Genomic DNA, 20,375 nt, shown 5'->3' on the forward strand with positions numbered 1-20,375 from the left:
GGGACACAGAGAGCGAGGGACACATAGAGCGAGGCACACACAGAGCGAGGGACAGACAGAGCGAGGGACAGACAGAGCGAGGGACAGACAGAGCGAGGGACACACAGAGAGCGAGGGACACACAGAGAGCGAGGGACACACAGAGAGCGAGGGACACACACAGAGCAAGGGACACACAGAGACCGAGGGACACAGAGAGCGAGGGACACAGAGAGAGAGAGGGAAACACAGAGAGCGAGGGACACACAGAGAGTTGGGACACAGAGAGCGAGGGACACACAGAGAGCGAGGGACACACACAGAGAGCGAGGGACACACACAGAGAGCGAGGGACACACAGAGAGCGAGGGACACACACAGAGAGCGAGGGACACACAGAGAGCGAGGGACACACAGAGAGCGAGGGACACACACAGAGAGCGAGGGACACACAGAGAGCGAGGGGCACAAAGAGATTTGGGACAGAGAGAGAGCGAGGGACACACAGAGAGCGAGGGACACACAGAGAGCGAGGGGCACAAAGAGAGCGAGGGACACACAGAGAGCGAGGGACACAGAGAGCGAGGGGCACACAGAGAGCGAGGGACACACAGAGAGCGAGGGACACACAGAGAGCGAGGGATGCACATAGCGAGGGACACACACAGAGAGCGAGGGACACACAGAGAGCGAGGGACGCACAGAGAGCTAGAGACACACAGAGAGCGAGGGGCGCTCAGAGAGCGAGGGACGCACAGAGAGCGAGGGACGCGCAGAGAGCGAGGGACACACCGAGTGAGGGACACACAGAGAGCAAGGGGCGCACAGAGACCGAGGGACACACAGAGAGTGAGGGACACAGAGAGCGAGGGACACACAGAGAGCGAGGGACGCACAGTGAGCGAGTGACACACAGAGCGAGGGACACACAGAGCGAGGGGCGCACAGAGAGTGAGTGACACAAAACAGAGAGCGAGGGACGCACAGAGGGCGAGGGACACACAGAGCGAGGGACACACAGAGAGCGAGGGACACACAGAGCGAGTGTTGCACAGAGAGCGGGGACACACACAGAGAGCGAGGGACACACTGAGAGCGAGTGGTGCACAGAGTGCGAGGGACACACACAGAGAGCGAGGGACACACAGAGAGCGAGAGACACACAGAGAGCGAGGGGGACACAGAGAGCGAGGGACGCACAGAGAGCGAGGGACGCACAGAGAGCGTGGGACGCACAGACAGCGAGGGGCACACAGAGAGCGAGGGACACACAGAGAGCGAGGAACACACAGAGAGCGAGGGACGCACAGACAGTTAGAGGGACGCACAGTGAGCAAAAGATGCACAGAGAGCGAGGGACACACAGAGAGCGAGGGACACACAGAGTGCGAGGGACACACAGAGAGCGAGGAACACACACAGAGAGTGAGGGACAAACACAGAGAGCGAGGGACACACACAGAGAGCGAGGGACACACAGAGAGCGAGGAACACACACAGAGAGCGAAGGACACACACAGAGAGCGAGGGACACACACAGAGAGCGAGGGACACACAGAGAGCGAGCGACACACACAGAGCAAGGGACGCACAGAGAAAGGGACGCACAGAGCGAGGGACACAGAGCGAGGGACACAGAGAGCGAGGGACACATAGAGCGAGCTACACAGAGAGCGAGGGACAGAGAGAGCGAGGGACACACAGAGAGCGAAGGACGCACAGAGAGCGAGGGACACACAGAGGGCGAGGGACACAGAGAGCGAGGGACGCGCAGAGAGCGAGGGACACACAGAGGGCGAGGGACACAGAGAGCGAGGGGTGCACAGAGAGCGAGGGACACACACAGAAAGCGAGGGATGCACAGAGAGCTAGGGACACACAAGGAGCGAGGAACACAAACAGAGAGTGAGGGACACACAGAGCGCGAGGGACACACAAAGAGCGAGGGACACACAGAGAGCTGGGACACAGAGAGCGAGGGACACACAGAGAGCGAGGGACACACACAGAGAGCGAGGGACACACAGAGAGCGAGGGACACACAGAGAGCGAGGGACAGACACAGAGAGCGAGGGACACACAGAGAGCGAGGGACACACAGAGAGCGAGGGACACACAGAGAGCGAGGGGCACAAAGAGATTTGGGACACACAGAGAGCGAGGGACACACAGAGAGCGAGGGGCACAAAGAGAGCGAGGGACACACAGAGAGCGAGGGGCACACAGAGAGCGAGGGACACACAGAGAGCGAGGGACACACAGAGAGCGAGGGGCACACAGAGCGAGGGACACACACAGAGAGCGAAGGACACAGAGAGCGAGGGACGCACAGAGAGCTAGAGACACACAGGGAGCCAGGGGCGCACAGACAGCGAGGGACGCACAGAGAGCGAGGGACGCGCAGAGAGCGAGGGACATACAGAGTGAGGGACACACAGAGAGCAAGTAGGCGCACAGAGACCGAGGGACACACAGAGAGCGAGGGACACAGAGAGCGAGGGACACACAGAGAGCGAGGGACGCACAGTGAGCAAGTGACACACAGAGCGAGGAACACACAGAGCGAGGGGCGCACAGAGAGTGAGTGACACACACAGAGAGCGAGGGACGCACAGAGGGCGAGGGACACACAGAGCGAGGGACACACAGAGAGCGAGGGAAACACAGAGCGAGTGTTGCACAGAGAGCGGGGACACACACAGAGAGCGAGGGACACACTGAGAGCGAGGGGCACACAACAGAGCGAGGGACGCAGAGAGAGCGAGAGACGCACAGAGAAAGAGGGACGCAGAGAGCGAGGGACACATAGAGTGCGAGGGACACACAGAGAGCGAGGGACACACAGAGAGCGAGGGACACACAGAGAGCGAGGGACGCACAGAGAGCGAGGGGTGCACAGAGAGCGAGGGACACACAGAGAGCGAGGGATACAAAGAGCGAGGGACACAGAGCGAGGGACACAGAGCGAGGGACACACAGAAAGCGAGGGACACACAGACAGCGAGGGACACACAGAGTGCGAGGGACACACAGAGAGCGAGGGACACACAGAGAGCGAGGGACACACAGAGAGCTGGGACAGAGAGATCGAGGGACACACAGAGAGCGAGGGACACACACAGAGAGCGAGGGACACACACAGAGAGCGAGGGACACACAGAGAGCGAGGGACACAAAGAGCGAGGGACACAAAGAGCGAGGGACACAGAGCGAGGGACACACAGAGAGCGAGGGACACACAGACAGCGAGGGACACACAGAGAGCGAGGGACACAGAGAGAGCGAGGGACACAATGAGCGTGGGACACCCAGCGAGCGAGGGACACACACAGAGCGAGGGACACACAGAGAGCAAAGGATGCACAGAGAGCGAGGGACACACAGAGAGCGAGGGACTCAAAGAGAGCGAGGGACACACAGAGAGCGAGGAACGCACAAAGAGCGAGGGACACACACAGAGAGCGAGGGACACACACAGAGCGAGGGACTCAAAGAGCGAGGGACACCCACCGAGCGAGGGACAAACACAAAGCGAGGGACACACGGAGAGCGAGGGACGCACAGAGAGCGAGGGACACACAGAGAGCGAGGGTCACACAGAGAGCGAGGGGCACACAGAGAGCGAGGGACGCACAAAGAGCGAGGGACGCACAGAGAGCGAGGGACACACAGAGAGATTGGGACGCACAGAGAGCGAGGGGCACACAGAGAGCGAGAGACACACAGAGAGCGAGAGACACACAGAGAGCGAGGGGCACATAGAGAGCGAGGGACGCACAAAGAGCGAGGGATGCACAGAGAGCGAGGGACACACAGAGAGCGAGGGACACACAGAGTGCGCGGGACACACAGAGAGCGAGGGACACACACAGAGCGAGGGGTGCACAGAGAGCGAGGGACACACAGAGAGCGAGGGACACAAAGAGCGAGGGACACAGAGCGAGGGATACACAGAGAGTGAGGGACACACAGAGAGCGAGGGACACACAGAGACCGAGGGGTGCACAGAGAGCGAGGGACACACAGAGAGAGAGGGACACAAAGAGCGAGGGACACAGAGCGAGGGACACACAGAGAGCGAGGGACACACAGAGAGCGTGGGGCGCACAGAGAGCGAGGGACACACAGAGAGCGATGGACAAAAAGAGCGAGGGACACCCAGCGAGCGAGGGACACACACAGAGCATGGGGCACACAGAGAGCGAGGGACACACAGAGAGCGAGGGACACACAGAGGGCGAGGGGCACACAGAGAGCGAGGGACGCACAGACAGCGAGGGACACACAGAGAGTGAGGGACACACAGAGAGTGAGGGACACACACAGAGCGAGGTGTGCACAGAGAGCGAGGGACACACAGAGAGCGAGGGACACACAGAGAGCGAGGGACACAAAGAGCGAGGGACACAAAGAGCGAGGGACACAGAGCGAGGGACACACAGAGAGCGAGGGGTGCACAGAGAGCGAGGGACACAGAGAGAGAGAGGGGCACAAAGAGCGAGGCACACAGAACGAGGGACACACAGAGAGCGTGGGACACACAGAGAGCGAGGGACACACAGAGAACGAGGGACAAAAAGAGCGAGGGACACCCAGCGAGCGAGGGACACACACAGAGCGAGGGACACACAGAGAGCGAGGGACGCACAGAGAGCGAGACGCACAGAGAGCGAGGGACACACAGAGAGCAAAGGACGCACAGAGATCGAGGGACACACACAGAGCGAGTGACACAGAGAGAGCGAAGGACACACAGAGAGCGAGGGACACGCAGAGAGCGAGGGACACGCAGAGATTGAGGGATGCACAGAGCGAGGGACGCACAGAGAGAGGGACACAAAGAGCGACGGCTACAGAGAGCGAGGGACACAGACACCGAGGGACACAGAGAGCGAGGAACACAGAGAGCGAGGGACACAGAGAGCGAGGGAGACGCACAATGCGAGGGACACACAGAGAGCGAGGGACGCACAGAGAGCGAGGGACGCACAGAGAGCGAGGGACACACAGAGAGCGAGGGACACACACAGAGCGAGTGACACAGAGAGAGCGAAGGACACACAGAGATCGAGGGACACACACAGAGCGAGTGACACAGAGAGAGGGAGGGACACACAGAGAGCGAGCGATGCACAGAGAGCGAGGAACGCACAGAGAGCGAAGGAAGCACAGAGAGCGAGGGACGCACAGAGAGAGGGACACAAAGAGCGAGGGGTACAGAGAGCGAGGGACACAGAGAGCGAGGGACGCACATAGAGAGAGGGACACACAGAGAGCGAGGGACACACAGAGAGCGAAGGACGCACAGAGAGCGAGGGACGCACAGAGAGCGAGGGACGCACAATGAGCGAGGGTCGCACAGAGAGCGAGGGACACACACAGGGCGAGGGACACACACAGGGCGAGGGACACACACAGAACGAAGGACAAACAGAGAGCGAAGGACAGACAGAGAGTGAGGGACACGCAGAGCGAGGGACGCACAGAGAGAGGGGCACAAAGAGCGATTGGTACAGAGAGCGAGGGACACAGACAACGAGGGACACAAGACAGCGAGGGACACAATACAGCGAGGGACACAGAGAGCGAGGGACACAGAGAGCGAGGGACACAGAGAGAGCGAGGGACAGACAGAGAGCGAGGGACGCACAGAGAGCGAGGGACGCACAGAGAGCGAGGGACACACAGACAGCGAGGGGCACACAGAGAGTGAGAGACGCACAGAGAGCGAGGGACACACAGAGAGCGAGGGACACACAGAGAGCGAGGGACACACAGACAGCGAGGGGCACACAGAGAGTGAGAGACGCACAGAGAGCGAGGGGCGCACAGAGAGCGAGGGACACACAGAGATCTAGGGGCACACAGAGAACGATGGACACACAGAGAGCGTGGGACGCACAGAGAACGAAGGACGCACAGAGAGCGAGCGACGCACAGAGAGCGAGGGACGCACAGAGAGCGAGGGGCACACAGAGAGCGAGGGACACACACAGAGAGCGAGGGACACACAGAGAGCGAGGGACACACAGAGAGAGCGAGGGACACACACAGAGAGCGAGGGACACACACAGAGAGCGAGGTACACAAAGAGAGCGAGGGACACACAGAGAGCGAGGGACACACAGAGTGCGAGGGTCACACAGAGCGAGGGATACACAGAGAGTGAGGGGCACACAGAGAGCGAGGGACACACAGAGAGCGAGGGGTGCACAGAGAGTGAGGGACACAGAGAGAGAGAGGGACACAAATAGCGAGGGACACAGAGCGAGGGACACACAGAGAGCGAGGGACACACAGAGAGCGTGGGACACATAGAGACCGTGGGACACACAGAGAGCGACGGACAAAAAGAGCGAGGGACAAAAAGAGCGAGGGACACCGAGCGAGCGAGGGACACACACAGAGCGTGGGGCGCACAGAGAGCGAGGGACACACAGAGAGCGAGGGACACACAGAGAGCGAGGGGCACACAGACAGTTAGAGGGACGCACAGAGAGCAAAGGACGCAAAGAGAGCGAGGGACACACAGAGAGCGAGGGACACACAGAGAGCGAGGGACACACAGAGAGCGAGGGGTGCACAGAGAGCGAGGGACACAGAGAGAGAGAGGGGCACAAAGAGCGAGGGACACACAGAGAGCGAGGGACACACAGAGAGCGTGGGACACACAGAGAGCGAGGGACACACAGAGAGCGAGGGACACACAGAGAGCGTGGGACACACAGAGAGCGAGGGACAAAACGAGCGAGGGACACCCAGCGAGCGAGGGACACACACAGAGCGAGGGACACACAGAGAGCGAGAGACACACAGAGAGCGAGGGACAAAAAGAGCGAGGGACACCCAGCGAGCGAGGGACACACACAGAGCGAGGGACACACACAGAGCGAGGGACACACACAGAGCGAGGGACGCACAGAGAGCCAGTGACACACAGAGAGCGAGGGACACAGAGAGCGAGGGACGCACAGAGCGAGGGACACCCAGCGAGCGAGGGACACACAGAGAGCGAGGGACACAGAGAGCGAGGGACGCACAGAGCGAGGGACGCACAGAGCGAGGGACACACAGAGAGCGAGGGATACACAGAGAGCGAGGGACACACAGAGAGCGAGGGACACACAAAGAGCGAGGGACACACAGAGCGAGGGACACACAGAGCGAGGGATACACTTAGAGCGAGGGACACACAGAGAGCGAGGGACGCACAGAGAGCGAGGGATACACAGAGAGCGAGGGGCGTACAGAGAGCGAGGGACACACAGAGAGCAAGGGACACACAGAGCAAGGGACACACAGAGCAAGGGACACACAGAGAGCGAGGGACACACAGAGAGCGAGGGACACACAGAGAGCGAGCGACACACAGTGAGCGAGGGACACACAGTGAGCGAGGGACGCACAGAGAGCGAGGCACACACAGAGCAAGGGGCACACAGAGAGCGAGCGACACACAGACAGCGGCGGACGCACAGAGAGCGATCACAGTTTATCAGAGAATTTAAAGTGCAGAAGGAGGCCATTCGGCCCGTCGTGTCTGCACCGGCTCTTGGAAAGAGCTCCCTATCCAAACCCACACCCCCACCCTATCCCCATAACCCAGCAACCCCACCCAACACTAAGGGCAATTTTGGACACTAAGGGCAATTTATCAAGGCCAATCCACCTAACCTGCACATCTTTGGACTGTGGGAGGAAACCGGAGCACCCGGAGGAAACCCACGCACACACGGGGAGGACACACAGAGAGCGAGGGACACACAGAGAGCGAGGGACATACAGAGAGCGAGGGACACACAGAGAACGAGGGACACATGAGAGCGAGGGACACACAGAGAGCAAGGGTCGCACAGAGCGAGGGACACAAACAGAGAGAGAGGGACTCACAGAGAGCGAGGGACACACAGGTATTGAGTGACACACAGAGCGAGGGACACAATTAGCGAGGGACACACAGAGCGAGGGACACAGAGAGCGAGGGACGCACAGAGCGAGGGACACACAGAGAGCGAGGGAGACAGAGAGCGAGGGACACAGAGAGCAAGGGACGCACAGAGCGAGAGACAAACAGAGAGCGAGTGACACACAGAGAGCGAGGGACACAGAGAGCGAGTGACGCACAGAGCGAGGGACGCACAGAGCGAGGGACGCACAGAGCGAGGGACACACAGAGAGCGAGGGATACACAGAGAGCGAGGGACACATAGAGCGAGGGACACACAGAGAGCGAGGGACACACAAAGAGCGAGGGACACACAGAGAGCGAGGGACACATAGAGCGAGGGACACAGAGAGCGAGGGACACACAGAGAGCGAGGGACACACAGAGCGAGGGACACAGACAGCGAGGAACACAGAGAGCGAGGGACATACAGAGAGCGAGGGACGCACAGAGAGCGAGGGACGCACAGAGAGCGAGGGACGCACAGAGAGCGAGGGACGCACAGAGAGCGAGGGACACACAGAGCGAGGGACACACAGAGAGCGAGGGACCCACGAGAGCGAGCGACACACTGAGAGCGAGGGACACACAGACAGCGGCGGACGCACAGAGAGCGATCACAGTTTATCATAGCATTTAAAGTGCAGAAGGAGGCGATTCGGCCCGTCGAGTCTGCACCTGCTCTTGGAAAGAGCACCCTATCCAAGCCTGGGACGCAGCGAGTGCGAGGGACGCAGCGAGAGCGAGGGACGCAGCGAGAGAGAGGGACGCAGCGAGAGCGAGGGGCGCAGCAAGAGAGAGGGACGCAGCGAGGGAGAGGGACGCAGCGAGAGAGAGGGACGCAGCGAGAGAGAGGGGCGCAGCGAGAGAGAGGGACGCTGCGAGGGAGAGGGACGCAGCGAGAGAGAGGGACGCAGCGAGAGCGAGGGGCGCAGCGAGAGCGAGGGATGCTGCGAGGGAGAGGGACGCAGCGAGGGAGAGGGACGCAGCGAGATCGAGGGGCGCAGCGAGAGCGAGTGGCGCAGCAAGAGCGAGGGACGCTGCGAGGGAGAGGGACGCAGCGAAGGAGAGGGACGCAGCGAGATCGAGGGATGCAGCGAGAGCGAGGGACGCAGCGAGAGAGAGGGACGCAGCGAGAGAGAGGGGCGCAGCGAGAGAGAGGGACGCAGCGAGAGAGAGGGACGCAGCGAGGGCGAGGGACGCAGTGAGAGAGAGGGACGCAGCGAGAGAGGGACACAGCGAGGGAGAGGGACGCAGCGAGGGAGAGGGACGCAGCGAGAGCGAGGGACGCAGCGAGAGAGAGGGACGCAGCGAGAGCGAGGGACGCAGCGAGGGCGAGGGACGCAGCGAGAGCGAGGGACGCAGCGAGAGAGAGGGACGCAGCGAGAGAGAGGGACGCAGCGAGGGCGAGGGGCGCAGCGAGAGCGAGGGTCGCAGCGAGAGAGAGGGACGCAGCGAGGGCGAGGGGCGCAGTGAGAGCGAGGGGCGCTGCGAGAGCGAGGGACGCAGCGAGAGAGAGGGACGCAGCGAGAGCGAGGGACGCAGCGAGGGCGAGGGACGCAGCGAGAGCGAGGGACGCAGTGAGAGAGAGGGACGCAGCGAGAGAGAGGGACGCAGCGAGGGCGAGGGGCGCAGCGAGATCGAGGGACTCAGCGAGGGCGAGGGACGCAGCGAGAGCGAGGGACGCAGCGAGAGAGAGGGGCGCAGCGAGAGAGAGGGACGCAGCGAGGGCGAGGGGCGCAGCGAGAGCGAGGGACGCAGTGAGAGAGAGGGACGCAGCGAGAGCGAGGGACGCAGTGAGAGAGAGGGACGCAGCGAGAGAGAGGGACGCAGCGAGGGCGAGGGACGCAGCGAGAGAGAGGGACGCAGCGAGAGCGAGGGACGCAGCGAGGGAGAGGGACGCAGCGAGAGCGAGGGACGCAGCGAGAGAGAGGGACGCAGCGAGAGAGAGGGACGCAGCGAGGGCGAGGGGCGCAGCGAGAGCGAGGGTCGCAGCGAGAGAGAGGGACGCAGCGAGGGCGAGGGTCTCAGCGTGGCCGAGGGGCGCAGTGAAAGCGAGGGGTGCAGTGAGGGAGAGGGACGCAGCGAGAGCGAGGGGCGCAGCGAGGGCGAGGGGCGCGAGAGCGAGGGGCGCAGCGAGAGCGAGGGGCGAAGCGAGAGCGAGGGACACAGCGAGAGCGAGGGTCACAGCGAGGGCGAGGTACGCAGCGAGTGCGAGGGACGCAGCGAGGGAGAGGGACACAGCAAGGGCGAGGGACGCAGCGAGGGCGAGAGGCGCAGCGAGAGCGAGGGGCACAACGAGGGAGAGGGACGCAGCGAGAGCGAGGGGCGCAGCGAGGGAGAGGGACGCAGCGAGAGCGAGGGGCGCAGCGAGAGTGAGGGACACAGCGAGAGCGAGGGGCGCAGTGAGAGCGAGGGGCGCAGCGAGAGCGAGGGGCGCAGCGAGAGCGAGGGGCGCAGCGAGAGCGAGGGACGCAGCGAGATGCGAGGGACGCAGCAAGAGCGAGGGGCGCAGCGAGAGCGAGGGGCGCAGCAAGGGCGAGGGTCGCAGTGAGGGAGAGGGACGCAGCGAGAGAGAGGGACGCAGCGAGGGCAAGGGTCGCGTCCACATCTTCTGGTCACGTTCACGATTATTGGGCTTCTGGCTCTCGCTATTTAAAACAGGAACTAAAGTTGTGGAGGTGGAAATATTACTGTGACCACTGTGGTGTTGGGTGCTCTGGTGCACAGATGAGCCAACACAGTTGTATGTGGTACAACTCTATTTTATTTTAACTCTTATAATACAGTTCGTTCTGGATACTCTGCACGTGCTGTCTCCCTGAGTGTGTTTGGTAACAGATCTGTCCTGGTCCTCCTCTGCAGCTAATACTGACCACCGGGGGTCGTGTCTGTGCTTTTATATCTTTCTGTCATTGGTTGTGGTGTTGTGTGTTCTGATTTGTCTGTTGGTGTGTCTATCATGATGTGTGTGTTTGAATATCATGACATCCCCCCTTTTTACAAAGATATGTGCCTACGTGGTTATAAATATAATTGTGTCGTGAGTGCATCTAAGAGTATGTGTGTGTGTTGTGTACAGCGTGTGTATAATGACGTAACTATTTACATGGGGCGATGTCGGATGCGTCACACTAACAAGGTTGTACCATAACAAAACTTGGATGCGAGAGAAAAAAAAACTTGAACATTGGTCTGGTCAGACGATATCTGGAACAATAAACAACAACAGGTTATAATACAGAAGTGTTTGACTTTTTGAACGTATGAACAGCGTTATAAGTCCAGTCTAATGGGTGACCGCCTCAAGAATGGGCTGGTCCTCAAGCCGGTTCAGCTGTGGAGATTTGGGGTCACACTGGTTCACCTTGGACTGTTGGAGGTGATGCTGTTGCCGAAGTCTCTACTTTACCATTTGTTGTACTTCGTGCAGTGCTTGGTTTTTTCATTCGTGCAAATATAACATTCAACATCTTTGTTAGTGGTGCCTTGGCTGTGGTTTGGTTCTGGTGGCGATGGAAGGGGCATGATCCGTGGCATCTCCACGAAGTCATCCTTGGGAACCAGTGGAGGATCCGGCGTGTGCGTACGGTTCAGTTGCGAGCGTGGAAGGCGGCGCAAAGCTCGCTGATTGCGCCTACGCACCAATCCATCCGCCCTGCATGCCAGGAACAAGGTGGAATTTGTCCACGAGCTTGCTGTGGAAGCTTGTGACACTGGAGTCACTTCTGGTTCATGCGAGGACTGCACTCTGGAGTCTTGCATGTCTTCTTTCATAGAGTCGGGAACGTTGAGCGGGACGTGAACCACGCTCTGTGTGGCAGCAGGGCGCTCTCCGTGTGCTTGCACCGCTCCCTGTCTGTTAATGTCAGGCTGCAGCATCATCCGGTACTGATAAGTTGGAACGTCATATCTGCTGGATTGAAGATCCTCAAATCCGAAAAATGAATCCGCATCTGCGTCGGATTCAATGTGGGGGCCGCCAATGTGCAACACGAAAGGTTCGTCCGAGTCATAGTCGAATAGGACCATGGAGCTATCATTGGGCTTGCGAGGTCCGGAAACACTGTAAAGATCGTCATCGAAGTATTCGAGGTCGGAATCATCGGCTTGTGAATAGGTAACTGCTTGTCGGAGGGTTCTTCGGAGGTCAAATTCATCTCCTGGGTCAATTTGCGGCAATGTGCTGTCATTCCAGGTGAGGGAAGGTTGTTTTACAGCTTTAACAGATTTTTGTTTTTTTGATTTGGGACGTTTCCCTTTTAAATTGAATTTGGGACATTTCCCCTTTAAATTGGTGCGGTCTGGGGCCTCTGACATCCTGACGCTCGGTATGTAGCACGTAGGAAGCGACTGCGCATGCGCAGATCGCTGTTCCTTTACCGATGGCCGTTTTCTTGACTGCGCATGCGCAGCATCTCGTGCATGCGCAAACGAAACTTCCGGTTCTGCGCACTGCTCGCGCAACTGTGCTAGCGTGATACCTTTAGCAAGATGGCCGCCGACCTCGACCCAGCCCTCTCTCAGGCCCGGGATTTCGGCCTCTGGGAATTCGGGCTCCGGGATCCCAGCCACGAGGTGAGTACTGCAGCTTTTCTTACCTTTACTTGCCGATTGGATTGCGTTTTCTTCACAGTACTTGGAGAATTTGTCCAGGACTGCCTGGTAATCGTACCTTTGCTGCCTCCTGAAGAACCTGAACCTTGTGAATATTTCTCTTGCCCTTGCACCGGCGATGGTGAGGAGAAATTCAATTTTTTCGCTATCATCCAGGTCTTGGAGTTCAGCTGTCACCAGGAACAATTCGAACACTTGCCGGAATCGTCGCCAGTTACCGCGGAGATCGCCGTGGCAGTGGAGCGGCTGCGGAACCGGGAGCTCGTACATCATGCCTGGGCACTGCTGGTTGTCTCTGTACACTGAGGTATGCCGGCAGGTATCGATCAACTCCTGTACCATGTGGTGTTGGGTGCTCTGGTGCACAGATGAGCCAACACAGTTGTATGTGGTACAACTCTATTTTATTTTCACTCTTATAATACAGTTCGTTCTGGATACTCTGCACGTGCTGTCTCCCTGAGTGTGTTGGGTAGCAGATGTGTCCTGGTCCTCCTCTGCAGCTAATACTGACCACCGGGGGTCGTGTCTGTGCTTTTATATCTTTCTGTCATTGGTTGTGGTGTTGTGTGTTCTGATTTGTCTGTTGGTGTGTCTATCATGATGTGTGTGTTTGAATATCATGACACCTCGCTCTCTGTGTGTCCGTCGCTCTCTATGTCACTCGGTCTCTGTGTGTCCCTCGCTCTCTGTGTGTCCCTCACTCTCTGTGTGTGTCCCTTGCTCTGTGTGTGTCCCTCGCTCTCTGTGTGTGTCCCTCGCTCTGTGTGTGTTCCTCGCTCTCTATGTGTGTCCCTCGCTCTCTGCGTATCCCTCGCTCTCTGTGTTGCCCTCGCTCTCTGTGTGTCCATCGCTCTCTGTGTGTCCCTCGCTTGCTGTGTGTTCCTCGCTCTCTGTGTGTCCCTCGCTCTCTGTGTGTCCCTCGCTCTCTGTGTGTTCCTCGCTCTCTGTGTGTCCCTCGCTCTCTGTGTGTCCCTCGCTCTCTGTGTGTGTCCCTCGCTCTCTGTGTGTGTCAATCGTTCTCTGTGTGTCCCTCGCTCTCTGTGTGTGTCCCTCGCTCTCTGTGCGTCCCTCGCTCTCTGTGCGCCGCTCGCTCTCTTTTTGAGTTCCTCGCTCTCTGTGTGTGTCCCTCGCTCTCTGTGTGTGTCCCTCGCTCTCTGTGTGTCCGTCGCTCTCTGTGTGTGTCCCTCGCTCTCTGTGCACACCTCGCTCTCTGTCTACCACGCTCTCTGTGTCTCCCTCGCTCTCTGTGCGTCCCTCGCTCTCTGTGTGTCCATCGCTCTCTGTGTGTCCCTCGCTCTATGTGCGCCCCTCGCTCTCTGTGTCCCACGCTCTCTGTGTGTGTCCCTTGCTCTCTGTGTGTTCCTCGCTCTCTGTGTGTCACTCGCTCCCTGTGTGTGTCCCTTGGTCTCTGTGCACCCCGCTCACTGTGTGTCCCTCGCTCTCTGTGTGACCCTCGCTCTCTGTGTGTTCCTCGCTCTCTGTGTGTTCCTCGCTCTCTATGTGTGCCCCTCGCTCTCTGTGCGTCCCTCGCTCTCTGTGTGTCCCTCGCTCTCTGTGCATCCCTCGCTCTCTGTGTGTCCCTCGCTCTCTGTGTGTCCCTCGCTCTCTGTGCATCCCTCGCTCTCTGTGTATCCCTCGCTCTCTGTGTTTCCCTGGCTCTCTTTGTCCCTCGCTCTCTGTGCGTCCCTCGCTCTCTGTGTGTCCCTCGCTCTCTGTGTGTCCCTCGCTCTCTGTGCGTCCCTCGCTCTCTGTGTGTCCCTCGCTCTCTGTGCATCCCTCGCTCTCTGTGTGTCCTTCTCTGTGTGTCCCTCGCTCTCTGTGTGTCCCTCGATCTCTGTGTGTCCCTCGCTCTCTGTGTGTCCCTCGCTCTCTTTGTGTCCCTCGTTCTCTGTGTGTCCCTCGCTTTCTGTGTGTCCCAAGCACTCTGTGTCACTCGCTCTCTGTGCATCCCTCGCTCTCTGTGTGTCCCTCGTTCTCTGTGTGTCCCTCGTTCTCTGTATGTGTCCCTCGTTCTCTGTGTGTGTCCCTCGTTCTCTGTGTGTGTCCCTCGTTCTCTGTGTGTGTCCCTCGTTCTCTCTGTGTGTCCCTCGCTCTGTGTGTGTCCCTCGCTCTCTGTGTGTCCCTCGCTCTCTGTGTGTGTCCCTCGTTCTCTGTGTGTGTCCCTCGTTCTGTGTGTGTCACTCGCTCTCTGTGTGTCCCTCGCTCTCGGTGTGTCCCTCGCTCTCGGTGTGTCCCTCGCTCTCTGTGTGTCCCTCGCTCTCTATGTATCCCTCGATCTCTGTGTGTCCCTCGCTCTCTGTGCGTCCCTCGCTCTCTGTGTGTCCCTCGCTCTCTGTGTGTCCCTCGCTCTCTATGTGTCCCTCGCTCTCTGTGTGTCCCTCGCTCTCTGTTTGTCCCTCGCACTCTGTTTGTCCCTCGCTCTCTGTGCGTCGCTCGCTCTCTGTGCGTCCCTCGCTCTCTGTGCGCCACTCGCTCTCTCTACGTCCCTCGCTCTCTGTGTGTCCCTCGTTCTGTGCGTCCCTCGCTCTCTGTGCGTCCCTCGCTCTCTGTGTGTCCCTCGCTCTGTGCGTGTCCCTCGCTCTCTGTGCACCCTCACTCTCTGTGTCCCTCGCTCTCTCTGTGTCCCACGCTCTCTGTGTGTGTCCCTTGCTCTCTGTGTGTTCCTCGCTCTCTGTGTGTCACTTGCTCCCTGTGTGTGTCCCTTGGTCTCTGTGCACCCCGCTCACTGTGTGTCCCTCGCTCTCTGTGTGACCCTCGCTCTCTGTGTGTTCCTCGCTCTCTATGTGTGCCCCTCGCTCTCTGTGCGTCCCTCGCTCTCTGTGTGTCCCTCGCTCTCTGTGCATCCCTCGCTCTCTGTGTGTCCCTCGCTCTCTGTGTGTCCCTCGCTCTCTGTGTGTCCCTCGCTCTCTGTGCATCCCTCGCTCTCTGTGTATCCCTCGCTCTCTGTGTTTCCCAGGCTCTCTGTGTCCCTCGCTCTCTGTGCGTCCCTCGCTCTCTGTGTGTCCCTCGCTCTCTGTGTGTCCCTCGCTCTCTGTGCGTCCCTCGCTCTCTGTGCATCCCTCGCTCTCTGTGTGTCCTTCTCTGTGTGTCCCTCGCTCTCTGTGTGTCCCTCGATCTCTGTGTGTCCCTCGCTCTCTGTGTGTCCCTCGCTCTCTGTGTGTCCCTCGTTCTCTGTGTGTCCCTCGCTTTCTGTGTGTCCCAAGCACTCTGTGTCACTCGCTCTCTGTGCATCCCTCGCTCTCTGTGTGTCCCTCGTTCTCTGTGTGTCCCTCGTTCTCTGTATGTGTCCCTCGTTCTCTGTGTGTGTCCCTCGTTCTCTGTGTGTGTCCCTCGTTCTCTCTGTGTGTCCCTCGCTCTGTGTGTGTCCCTCGCTCTCTGTGTGTCCCTCGTTCTCTGTGTGTGTCCCTCGTTCTCTGTGTGTGTCCCTTGTTCTGTGTGTGTCCCTCGCTCTCTGTGTGTCCCTCGCTCTCGGTGTGTCCCTCGCTCTCGGTGTGTCCCTCGCTCTCTGTGTGTCCCTCGCTCGCTATGTATCCCTCGATCTCTGTGTGTCCCTCGCTCTCTGTGCGTCCCTCGCTCTCTGTGTGTCCCTCGCTCTCTGTGTGTCCCTCGCTCTCTATGTCTCCCTCGCTCTCTGTGTGTCCCTCGCTCTCTGTTTGTCCCTCGCACTCTGTTTGTCCCTCACTCTCTGTGCGTCGCTCGCTCTCTGTGCGTCCCTCACTCTCTGTGCGCCACTCGCTCTCTCTACGTCCCTCGCTCTCTGTGTGTCCCTCGTTCTGTGCGTCCCTCGCTCTCTGTGCGTCCCTCGCTCTCTGTGTGTACCTCGCTCTGTGCGTGTCCCTCGCTCTCTGTGCACCCTCACTCTCTGTGTCCCTCGCTCTCTGTGTGTCCTTCACTCTCTGTGTGTGTTCCTCGCTCCTTGTGTGTCCCATGCTCTCTGTGCGTCCCTCGCTCTCTGTGTGTGTCCCTCGCTCTCTGTGTGTCCGTCGCTCTCTATGTCACTCGCTCTCTGTGTGTCCCTCGCTCTCTGTGTGTCCCTCGCTCTCTGTTTGTCCCTCGCACTCTGTTTGTCCCTCGCTCTCTGTGGGTCCCTCGCTCTCTGTGGGTCCCTCGCTCTCTATGAGTGTCCCTCGCTCTCTGCGTGTCCCTCGCTCTCTGTGTTGCCCTCGCTCTCTGTGTGTCCCTCGCTCTCTGTGTGTCCCTCGCTTGCTGTGTGTTCCTCGCTCTCTGTGTGTCCCTCGCTCTCTGTGTGTCCCTCGCTCTCTGTGTGTGTCCCTCGCTCTCTGTGTGTGTCAATCGTTCTCTGTGTGTCCCTCGCTCTCTGTGTGTGTCCCTCGTTCTCTGTGTGTGTCCCTCGTTCTGTGTGTGTCCCTCGCTCTCTGTGTGTCCCTCGCTCTCTGTGTGTCCCTCGCTCTCGGTGTGTCCCTCGCTCTCTGTGTGTCCCTCGCTCTCTATGTATCCCTCGATCTCTGTGTGTCCGTCGCTCTCTGTGCGTCCCTCGCTCTCTGTGTGTCCCTCGCTCTCTGTGTGTCCCTCGCTCTCTGTGTGTGCCTCGCTCTCTGTGTGTGCCTCGCTCTCTGTTTGTCCCTCGCTCTCTGTTTGTCCCTCGCTCTCTGTGCGTCCCTCGCTCTCTGTGCATCCCTCGCTCTCTGTGCGCCACTCGCTCTCTCTGCATCCCTCGCTCTCTGTGTGTCCCTCGTTCTGTGCGTCCCTCGCTCTCTGTGCGTCCCTCGCTCTCTGTGTGTCCCTCGCTCTGTGCGTGTCCCTCGCTCTCTGTGCACCTTCACTCTCTGTGTCCCTCGCTCTCTGTGTGTCCTTCACTCTCTGTGTGTGTTCCTCGCTCCTTGTGTGTCCCTTGCTCTCTGTGTGTCCCTCGCTCTCTGTGTGTCCCTCGCTCTCTGTGTGTCCCTCGCTCTCTGTTTGTCCCTCGCAATCTGTTTGTCCCTCGCTCTCTGTGGGTCCCACGCTCTCTGTGCGTCCCTCGCTCTCTGTGCGCCACTCGCTCTCTGCGTCCCTCGCTCTCTGTGTGTCCCTCGTTCTGTGCGCCCCTCGCTCTCGGTGCGTCCCTCGCTCTCTGTGTGTCCCTCGCTCTGTGCGTCTCCCTCGCTCTCTGTGCACCCTCACTCTCTGTGTCCCTCGCTCTCTGTGTGTCCTTCACTCTCTGTGTGTGTTCCTCGCTCCTTGTGTGTCCCATGATCTCTGTGCGTCCCTCGCTCTCTGTGTGTGTCCCTCGCTCTCTGCGTGTCCGTCGCTCTCTATGTCACTCGGTCTCTGTGTGTCCCTCGCTCTCTGTGTGTCCCTCACTCTCTGTGTGTGTCCCTTGCTCTGTGTGTGTCCCTCGCTCTCTGTGTGTGTCCCTCGCTCTGTGTGTGTTCCTCGCTCTCTATGTGTGTCCCTCGCTCTCTGCGTGTCCCTCGCTCTCTGTGTTGCCCTCGCTCTCTGTGTGTCCCTCGCACTCTGTGTGTCCCTCGCTTGCTGTGTGTTCCTCGCTCTCTGTGTGTCCCTCGCTCTCTGTCTGTCCCTCACTCTCTGTGTGTGTCAATCGTTCTCTGTGTGTCCCTCGCTCTCTGTGTGTGTCCCTCGCTCTCTGTTTGAGTTCCTCGCTCTCTGCGTGTGTCCCTTGCTCTCTGTGTGTGTCCCTCGCTCTCTGTGTGTCCGTCGCTCTCTGTGTGTGTCCCTCGCTCTCTGTGCACACCTCGCTCTCTGTCTACCACGCTCTCTGTGTCTCCCTCGCTCTCTGTGCGTCCCTCGCTCTCTGTGTGTCCATCGCTCTCTGTGTGTCCCTCGCTCTATGTGCGCCCCTCGCTCTCTCTGTGTCCCACGCTCTCTGTGTGTGGCCCTTGCTCTCTGTGTGTTCCTCGCTCTCTGTGTGTCACTCGCTCCCTGTGTGTCTCCCTAGGTCTCTGTGCACCCCGCTCACTGTGTGTCCCTCGCTCTCTGTGTGACCCTCGCTCTCTGTGTGTTCCTCGCTCTCTATGTGTGCCCCTCGCTCTCTGTGTGCCCCTTGCTCTCTGTGCGTCCCTCGCTCTCTGTGTTCCCTCGCTCTCTGTGAATCCCTCGCTCTCTGTGTGTCCCTTGCTCTCTGTGCGTCCCTCGCTCTCTGTGTGTCCCTCGCTCTCTGTGCATCCCTCGCTCTCTGTGTGTCCCTCGCTCTCTGTGCATCCCTCGCTCTCTGTGTATCCCTCGCTCTCTGTGCGTCCCTCGCTCTCTGTGTGTCCCTCGCTCTCTGTGTGTCCCTCGCTCTCTGTGCATCCCTCGCTCTCTGTGTGTCCCTCGCTCTCTGTGCATCCCTCGCTCTCTGTGTCCCTCGCTCTCTGTGCGTCCCTCGCTCTCTGTGTGTCCCTCGCTCTCTGTGTGTCCCTCGCTCTCTGTGTGTGTCCCTCGCTCTGTGTGTGTTCCTCGCTCTCTATGAGTGTCCCTCGCTCTCTGCGTGTCCCTCGCTCTCTGTGTTGCCCTCGCTCTCTGTGTGTCCCTCGCTCTCTGTGTGTCCCTCGCTTGCTGTGTGTTCCTCGCTCTCTGTGTGTCCCTCGCTCTCTGTGTGTCCCTCGCTCTCTGTGTGTGTCCCTCGCTCTCTGTGTGTGTCAATCGTTCTCTGTGTGTCCCTCGCTCTCTGTGTGTGTCCCTCGTTCTCTGTGTGTGTCCCTCGTTCTGTGTGTGTCCCTCGCTCTCTGTGTGTCCCTCGCTCTTTGTGTGTCCCTCGCTCTCGGTGTGTCCCTCGCTCTCTGTGTGTCCCTCGCTCTCTATGTATCCCTCGATCTCTGTGTGTCCGTCGCTCTATGTGCGTCCCTCGCTCTCTGTGTGTCCCTCGCTCTCTGTGTGTCCCTCGCTCTCTGTGTGTGCCTTGCTCTCTGTGCGTCCCTCGCTCTCTGTTTGTCCCTCGCACTCTGTTTGTCCCTCGCTCTCTGTGCGTCCCTCGCTCTCTGTGCATCCCTCGCTCTCTGTGCGCCACTCGCTCTCTCTGCATCCCTCGCTCTCTGTGTGACCCTCGTTCTGTGCGTCCCTCGCTCTCTGTGCGTCCCTCGCTCTCTGTGTGTCCCTCGCTCTGTGCGTGTCCCTCGCTCTCTGTGCACCTTCACTCTCTGTGTCCCTCGCTCTCTGTGTGTCCTTCGCTCTCTGTGTGTGTTCCTCGCTCCTTGTGTGTCCCTTGCTCTCTGTGTGTCCCTCGCTCTCTGTGTGTCCCTCGCTCTCTGTGTGTCCCTCGCTCTCTGTTTGTCCCTCGCACTCTGTTTGTCCCTCGCTCTCTGTGGGTCCCTCGCTCTCTGTGCGTCCCTCGCTCTCTGTGTGTCCCTCGCTCTGTGCGTGTCCCTCGCTCTCTGTGCACCTTCACTCTCTGTGTCCCTCGCTCTCTGTGTGTCTTTCACTCTCTGTGTGTGTTCCTCGCTCCTTGTGTGTCCCTTGCTCTCTGTGTGTCCTTCGCTCTCTGTGTGTCCCTCGCTCTCTGTGTGTCCCTCGCTCTCTGTTTGTCCCTCGCACTCTGTTTGTCCCTCGCTCTCTGTGGGTCCCTCGCTCTCTGTGTGTCCCTCGCTCTCTGTGCGCCACTCGCTCTCTGCGTCCCTCGCTCTCTGTGTGTCCCTCGTTCTGTGCGTTCCTCGCTCTCGGTGCGTCCCTCGCTCTCTGTGTGTCCCTCGCTCTGTGCGTGTCCCTCGCTCTCTGTGCACCCTCACTCTCTGTGGGTCCCTCGCTCTCTGTGCGTCCCTCGCTCTCTGTGTGTCCCTCGGTCTGTGCGTGTCCCTCGCTCTCTGTGCACCTTCACTCTCTGTGTTCCTCGCTCTCTGTGTGTCTTTCACTCTCTGTGTGTGTTCCTCGCTCCTTGTGTGTCCCTTGCTCTCTGTGT

The sequence above is a fragment of the Scyliorhinus torazame genome, chromosome 23 (genome assembly GCF_047496885.1).
Source record: "Scyliorhinus torazame isolate Kashiwa2021f chromosome 23, sScyTor2.1, whole genome shotgun sequence".
NCBI lineage: Eukaryota > Metazoa > Chordata > Chondrichthyes > Carcharhiniformes > Scyliorhinidae > Scyliorhinus > Scyliorhinus torazame.